The sequence below is a fragment of the Salmo salar genome, chromosome ssa28 (assembly GCF_905237065.1).
Source record: "Salmo salar chromosome ssa28, Ssal_v3.1, whole genome shotgun sequence".
In the NCBI taxonomy this organism is placed as follows: Eukaryota; Metazoa; Chordata; class Actinopteri; order Salmoniformes; family Salmonidae; genus Salmo; species Salmo salar.
The window spans coordinates 2,835,655-2,842,979 of NC_059469.1; the positions used below are offsets into that span (position 1 = coordinate 2,835,655).

A 7,325-nucleotide genomic window follows, 5' to 3' on the forward strand; every position below is an offset into this window, starting at 1 on the left:
CAACATCTTGACCGTAGAGCACATCATGTGCATCCCATACCCCTATCCTCTTACTTCATATTTTCTCTCTCTCTCTCTCTCTCTCTCTCTCTCTCTCTCTCTCTCTCTCTCTCTCTCTCTCTCTCTCTCTCTCTCTCTATCTCTCTCTCTCAGCAAGTACTGTATGACCATCAACACTAAATCAATATCATCAACATCAATACCTAATTTTATTCCCATTTTGCCTGTGAAATATCCTTTCAAACCGCTGTAACACTTTATACATAAACTGTCCCATTCTTAAAAAACACAATTCAACCAACTGATAGTCTAAGCCACTGACATCCCACCTGCAACAGTATTTGAAATACAGCACGTCAATACAATGCTGTACATTTTAAAACATTTATCAATAATCATCATCTCGAAGGCGATGAAACACATGCACAAATAAGACTTCGAACCAGGAAATGAAACATTAGCATATCAATGAGAACATGAAAATACTCCAAAGAAATTCCCAAATCAGCTTCCATCCCCCAGGTAAACAGATCAAAGAGAACTTCCAGCCCCAGCGTTTGAGAGAAAGGCACTCGAGTTAAAAAAATACCTGCAGTAACTACAGTATGCACGGAGATAGAGTTGACATGCCTGGGGATGAAGAATTGCCCATTCTGCACCACGACAGTCACACTTCTATACTGTCCTGTGCCGTGTTAGTACAGGATCCCTCTCTTCACAGCTCTCCTTTTTATCCTTTCACTCTGGTTTCTGCTCCCGTCATAGTATTTCTTCTTCTTCTTCTACTATTAGGTCTTCTTTCTTTCAATCCTCTTCTGCTCTTATCTTCATTCTTCTGTTTTCTCTGCATCCATATTTTGTCTCTGTTCAGTTTTTCTGGTACAACCACACTGCACGGGAGAGTGTGTTAGGTATGGTTGTGACTGTGTCTGTTTTTGGTGGGTTGGCAGGGGTGGGTGGGTGGGTGTGTATGTGAAAGCCAGCATGCTACAGAGCAGGAGAGCCTCTCCCCATGTCTTTTGCATGTCCACTGAATAAACTCATGTTTTATAAATGTAGACCCCTCCCCCAACACATTCTGCTTAAAGGAACAGTGGCCTTAAAATCAGGGACTGATATCTGGTCCAAATGACCAGGGATGCTAGATTCAATCTAGGCATGTTATTTAATTGGATACTCTTCAGGAAGTGCGACTTGTAAGGGAATTATGTTCTTATGAGAAATGATTTTCAACCAATGATAACGTCCCAACTATGTATTTATCACCGACCACTATGTTTACCATTGGTTGAAGGTGTGACATTTGGGACAGTGTGCGGAGTCATCTCATACCTTTCTTTCTAGAGATGTGTCTGACGCTTTAACCAAACTTACTGACGGTTGCAATAAATAATGAACGAAGATGACGTGTCTCGACAAGAGCACTAAAAAGAGTCCCATGTGTGGGTTAGCATCTAGTATTTTGTACGGATGTACATGATACGAAGTGGACACAAATGATCTATAAGTAGTGCTGTATCTCTGTGTGTGCAAGCGCTAGTGTGTGAGTATGATAATGGACACAGGACAGACACAGTCAAAGTAAATCCTTGGTCACCTTAGGCTGTAATTCAATCCAGTATTAAAGGCCATGAATTAATGAGAAGGTAGCAGTGTGTTTTCAGGGTGAGGAGTCCAGGGCTGGTATACATCATATGCTGTATGACACAAGATAACACACACAACATGAAGGCTACCGTCCGTTGACCACAAAGTCCCATTTAGTTTGTTTGTTGCACACAAATTGATGAGTATGGCTTTTTAAGAAATGCATGCTTGTGTGTGTGTGTGTGTCTAGGTTTATGCCTGGGTGTGTGTCATGCAAGAGCCCCACGCTCTTCTCAATTTACATCAACAACATAGCTCAGGCAGTAGGAAGCTCTCTCATCCATTTACATGCAGATGATACAGTCTTATACTCAGCTGGCTCCTCCCCAGATTTTGTGTTAAATGCTCTACAACAAAGCTTTCTTCATGTCCAACAAGCTTTCTCTGCCCTTAACCTTGTTCTGAACACCTCCAAAACAAAGGTCATGTGGTTTGGTAAGAAGAATGCCCCTCTACCCACAGGTGTGATTACTACCTCTGAGGGTTTAGAGCTTGAGGTAGTCACCTCATACAATTACCTGGGAGTATGGCTAGACGGTACACTGTCCTTCTCTCAGCACATATCAAAGCTGCAGGCTAAAGTTAAATCTAGACTTGGTTTCCTCTATCGTAATCGCTCCTCTTTCATCCCAGTTGCCAAACTAACCCTGATTCAGATGACCATCCTACCCATGCTAGATTACGGAGACATAATTTATAGATCAGCAGGTAAGGGTGCTCTCGAGCGGCTAGATGTCCATTACCATTCGGCCATCAGATTTGCTACCAATGCTCCTTATAGGACACATCACTGCACTCTATACTCCTCTGTAAACTGATCATCTCTGTATACCTGTCGCAAGACCCACTGGTTGATGCTTATTTATAAAACTATCTTAGGCCTCACTCCCCCCTATCTGAGATACCTACTGCAGCCCTCATCCTCCACAATCAACACCCGTTCTGCCAGTCACATTCTGTTAAAGGTCCCCAAAGCGCACACATCCCTGGGTCGCTCGTCTTTTCAGTTCGCTGCAGCTAGCGACTGGAACGAGCTGCAACAAACACTCAAACTGGACAGTTTTTTTCTCAATCTCTTCATTCAAAGACTGAATCATGGACACTCTTACTGACAGTTGTGGCTGTGTTGCGTGATGTATTGTTGTCTCTACGTTCTTGCCCTTTGTGCTGTTGTCTGTGCCCATTAATGTTTGTACCATGTTTTGTGCTGCTACCAAGTTTTTCTACCGTGTTGTCATGTTGTGTTGCTACCATGCTGTGTTGTCATGTGTTGCTGCCTTGCTGTGTTGTCTCAGGTCTCTCTTTATGTAGTGCTGTGTTGTCTCAGGTCTCTCTTTATGTAGTGTTGTGTTGTCTCAGGTCTCTCTTTATGTAGTGTTGTGTTGTCTCAGGTCTCTCTTTATGTAGTGTTGTGTTGTCTCAGGTCTCTCTTTATGTAGTGTTGTGTTGTCTCAGGTCTCTCTTTATGTAGTGCTGTGTTGTCTCAGGTCTCTCTTTATGTAGTGTTGTGTTGTCTCAGGTCTCTCTTTATGTAGTGTTGTGTTGTCTCAGGTCTCTCTTTATGTAGTGCTGTGTTGTCTCAGGTCTCTCTTTATGTAGTGCTGTGTTGTCTCAGGTCTCTCTTTATGTAGTGTTGTGTTGTCTCAGGTCTCTCTTTATGTAGTGTTGTGTTGTCTCAGGTCTCTCTTTATGTAGTGCTGTGTTGTCTCAGGTCTCTCTTTATGTAGTGCTGTGTTGTCTCAGGTCTCTCTTTATGTAGTGTTGTGTTGTCTCAGGTCTCTCTTTATGTAGTGTTGTGTTGTCTCAGGTCTCTCTTTATGTAGTGCTGTGTTGTCTCAGGTCTCTCTTTATGTAGTGCTGTGTTGTCTCAGGTCTCTCTTTATGTAGTGCTGTGTTGTCTCAGGTCTCTCTTTATGTAGTGCTGTGTTGTCTCAGGTCTCTCTTTATGTAGTGCTGTGTTGTCTCAGGTCTCTCTTTATGTAGTGTTGTGTTGTCTCAGGTCTCTCTTTATGTAGTGTTGTGTTGTCTCAGGTCTCTCTTTATGTAGTGTTGTGTTGTCTCAGGTCTCTCTTTATGTAGTGTTGTGTTGTCTCAGGTCTCTCTTTATGTAGTGCTGTGTTGTCTCAGGTCTCTCTTTATGTAGTGCTGTGTTGTCTCAGGTCTCTCTTTACGTAGTGCTGTGTTGTCTCAGGTCTCTCTTTATGTAGTGCTGTGTTGTCTCAGGTCTCTCTTTACGTAGTGCTGTGTTGTCTCAGGTCTCTCTTTATGTAGTGTTGTGTTGTCTCAGGTCTCTCTTTATGTAGTGTTGTGTTGTCTCAGGTCTCTCTTTACGTAGTGCTGTGTTGTCTCAGGTCTCTCTTTATGTAGTGCTGTGTTGTCTCAGGTCTCTCTTTATGTAGTGTTGTGTTGTCTCAGGTCTCTCTTTATGTAGTGCTGTGTTGTCTCAGGTCTCTCTTTATGTAGTGTTGTGTTGTCTCAGGTCTCTCTTTATGTAGTGTTGTGTTGTCTCAGGTCTCTCTTTATGTAGTGCTGTGTTGTCTCAGGTCTCTCTTTATGTAGTGTTGTGTTGTCTCAGGTCTCTCTTTATGTAGTGCTGTGTTGTCTCAGGTCTCTCTTTATGTAGTGCTGTGTTGTCTCAGGTCTCTCTTTATGTAGTGTTGTGTTGTCTCAGGTCTCTCTTTATGTAGTGTTGTGTTGTCTCAGGTCTCTCTTTATGTAGTGCTGTGTTGTCTCAGGTCTCTCTTTATGTAGTGCTGTGTTGTCTCAGGTCTCTCTTTATGTAGTGTTGTGTTGTCTCAGGTCTCTCTTTATGTAGTGTTGTGTTGTCTCAGGTCTCTCTTTATGTAGTGTTGTGTTGTCTCAGGTCTCTCTTTATGTAGTGTTGTGTTGTCTCAGGTCTCTCTTTATGTAGTGTTGTGTTGTCTCAGGTCTCTCTTTATGTAGTGTTGTGTTGTCTCAGGTCTCTCTTTACGTAGTGCTGTGTTGTCTCAGGTCTCTCTTTATGTAGTGCTGTGTTGTCTCAGGTCTCTCTTTATGTAGTGTTGTGTTGTCTCAGGTCTCTCTTTATGTAGTGTTGTGTTGTCTCAGGTCTCTCTTTATGTAGTGCTGTGTTGTCTCAGGTCTCTCTTTATGTAGTGTTGTGTTGTCTCAGGTCTCTCTTTATGTAGTGCTGTGTTGTCTCTTTTGTCGTGATGTCCGTTTTGTCCTGTTGTTGTTTTTTCTTTTAAATCCCAGCCCCCGTCCCCGCAGGAGGTCTTTTGCCTTTTGGTAGGCCGTCATTGTAAATAAGAATTTGTTCTTTACTGACTTGCCTAGTTAAATAAAGGTTAAATAAAATAAATGAAAAAGAGAGAACATGTTTGTGTACTGTATATCCTGTGTGTGGAGTCATGTACCACAGTGCCCGTCTAGTGGTCCGTTTTGTTTGTTGGCTGGTTAATAAAACATAGCGATAAATTAAAGATGGACTGGCCTGGCCTTGAGTCCTGTGAGTGGGTGATGCTCTCGCTGGGCCAAGTTGGAGTGAGGCCTTCACTTTGCCCTTGGGCGAGCTACTGTATTCACTAGGAGCGCTTCTCTCTAACATCACGTCACTTTCAGAGACCCATCGGTAGAGGAAGAAAAGGCAGGTCAAGATGGGAAGATACTGCAAGACTCATCTTAGTTTACACTTAATTCCATGCGGTTCAAAACACTTGAATTATTTCAGAGTATAATTAAGAAATGGAGACACGGAGAGTTAATCACACCTACAAAGAGTGAGAGGTTAATGAGGTCTGCAGAGAAGAGGGGAAGAGCAGGCAAATAGTGAACAGAAGGAAAAAGGGAATGTAGAGGTGGAAGAAAGGTGAGAGGTGGGAGTTAAAGGAAAATGACAGAGTGGAGAGAGAGAAGAGGGAGGGTGACTGTGAGAGGAGAAGGGAGAGAGATAGGGGGAGGGAGGGAGGGAGTGAGAGAGAGAGACTAGTGACAGATTCATTGCTGCCCTTTGACAGCAAGTGCAGTTCCTCTTGCAATGTCTAGGCACAGCAGCTGAATAATGAATCTGGTTCCAGGCAACGCTGCAGAATGATTCAGTAATGCTACATTCATTAGACTAACCCAGCAACAATCCCCACACAGGAGGGAGGGAGGGAGGGAGGGAGGGAGGGAGGGGAAAAGATGGGAGATGAGAAATTAAACAGGAACCGATGTATTTATTTATTGCCTCCCATGCAGGATATCAACACATTGTCTTTTACGATGACAATCTGTCAAATATATGTATAGGATATTTAACCCTTCTTATACTGCTGCAGTCTTGGTCCACTTCTCTCCATATCCGCCATTCATTAGAATCTAGCCTTTCAAGATCTGACACATCCTCTTCTTTAAGCCATTAAATTTACCTGCCCATCTAAAGGCCTATGGGAAAAAACCTGTTGCTGTGGCAACGCCTTGGTGTAGGGTTGGTGAAGCTTGCCCGAGTGGATCTGAAGGGTTAGCGAAGCTATTTAACCACATACAGTTCTACACCACCAGCGAAATCAAGTCTTGAGCTTTAATAACCTACAGAAAGCTATACAGCATGGTCTGCCTGTGCACTCTGCTTTCAAACCTCACAAGCAGGGCCTTCAGAAAGTTCCCACCCCTCGACTTTTCCACATTTTGTTGTGTTACAGCCTGAATTTAAAATGGATTGAATTGGAATTTTGTGTCACTGATCTACTGTGCAGCAACACTCCCCATCCAACCTGACAGACCTTGAGAGGATCTGCAGAGAATGGGAGAAACTCCCATAATACAGGTGTGCCAAGCTTGTAGCGTCATACCAATAGAAGACTCAAGGCTGTAATCGCTGCCAAAGGTGCTTGAACAAAGTACTGAATAAAGGGTCTGAATACTTATGTAAATGTGATCAGTTTCTAATAAATTGGCACAAATTTCTAAAAACTGTTTTTGCTTTCTCATTATGGGGTATCGTTTGTCGATTGATGAGGGGGGAAAAAAACAATTTAATCAATTTTAGAATAAAGTGGTTACGTAACAAAATGTGGAAAAAGTAAAAGGGTCTGAATACTTTCCAAATGCACTGGAGTTACTTACCAAGACAGTGTTGAATGTTCCTAAGTTACCTAGTTAGAGTTTACTTAAAATGGCATGAAAATCATTGTCAACACTTGAAAATGGCTGTTTAGCAATGATCAACAACCAACTTGACAGAGCTTGAAGAATTGTTTGGTTGAATATTTGTCAATTATTCTTAATCTAGGTGTGAAAAGCTCTTAGACTTACCCAGAAACACTTACAGCTGTAACCGATGCCAAAAGGTGATTCTAACATGTATTGACTTACGGTGTTGTATACTTAAATCAACTGTTTATTTTCCATTAATAACAATTCTTCCGCTGACTTGTGTAGACAATTAAATCAATTTTAAAAATCACACTTTGTAACAACAAAATTTGAAGAAAGTAAAAGTGTGAATACTTTCTGAAGGAACTGTACATGTCAGCAGGCTGTATATTTATCAGTAACATTAAAAAGGTCCATTCTTGTTTGTTTTTGTTGTTGTAAAGTGCTTTGATGGGAAGATATTTACAGTATATGCAGATACTGTAGCCATAGTGATAAGACAAATCCATCTGATCCTGACCATGTTTACAGTGCAAAAATCAGATCCAATTCAACAAACCATA

General features: G+C 42.0%; 1 protein-coding gene across 7 annotated transcripts in view; it reads right to left on the reverse strand.

The window, feature by feature from the left end:
- LOC106589319 (SRC kinase signaling inhibitor 1) overlaps window positions 1–940 on the reverse strand; it is a 49,425-nt gene extending 48,485 nt beyond the window's left edge. For 5 of the 7 annotated variants that reach the window (XM_045710320.1, XM_045710322.1, XM_045710325.1 and 2 more), the window contains exon 1: window positions 590–939. The gene's annotated coding sequence lies outside the window, so the exon portion shown is untranslated. Of the gene's footprint in view, window positions 1–589 lie in introns of all 7 variants that reach the window. The other 2 variants (XM_045710321.1, XM_014179121.2) reach the window with 1 other exon arrangement.
- Between the last annotated feature and the right edge of the window lie 6,385 nt (window positions 941–7,325).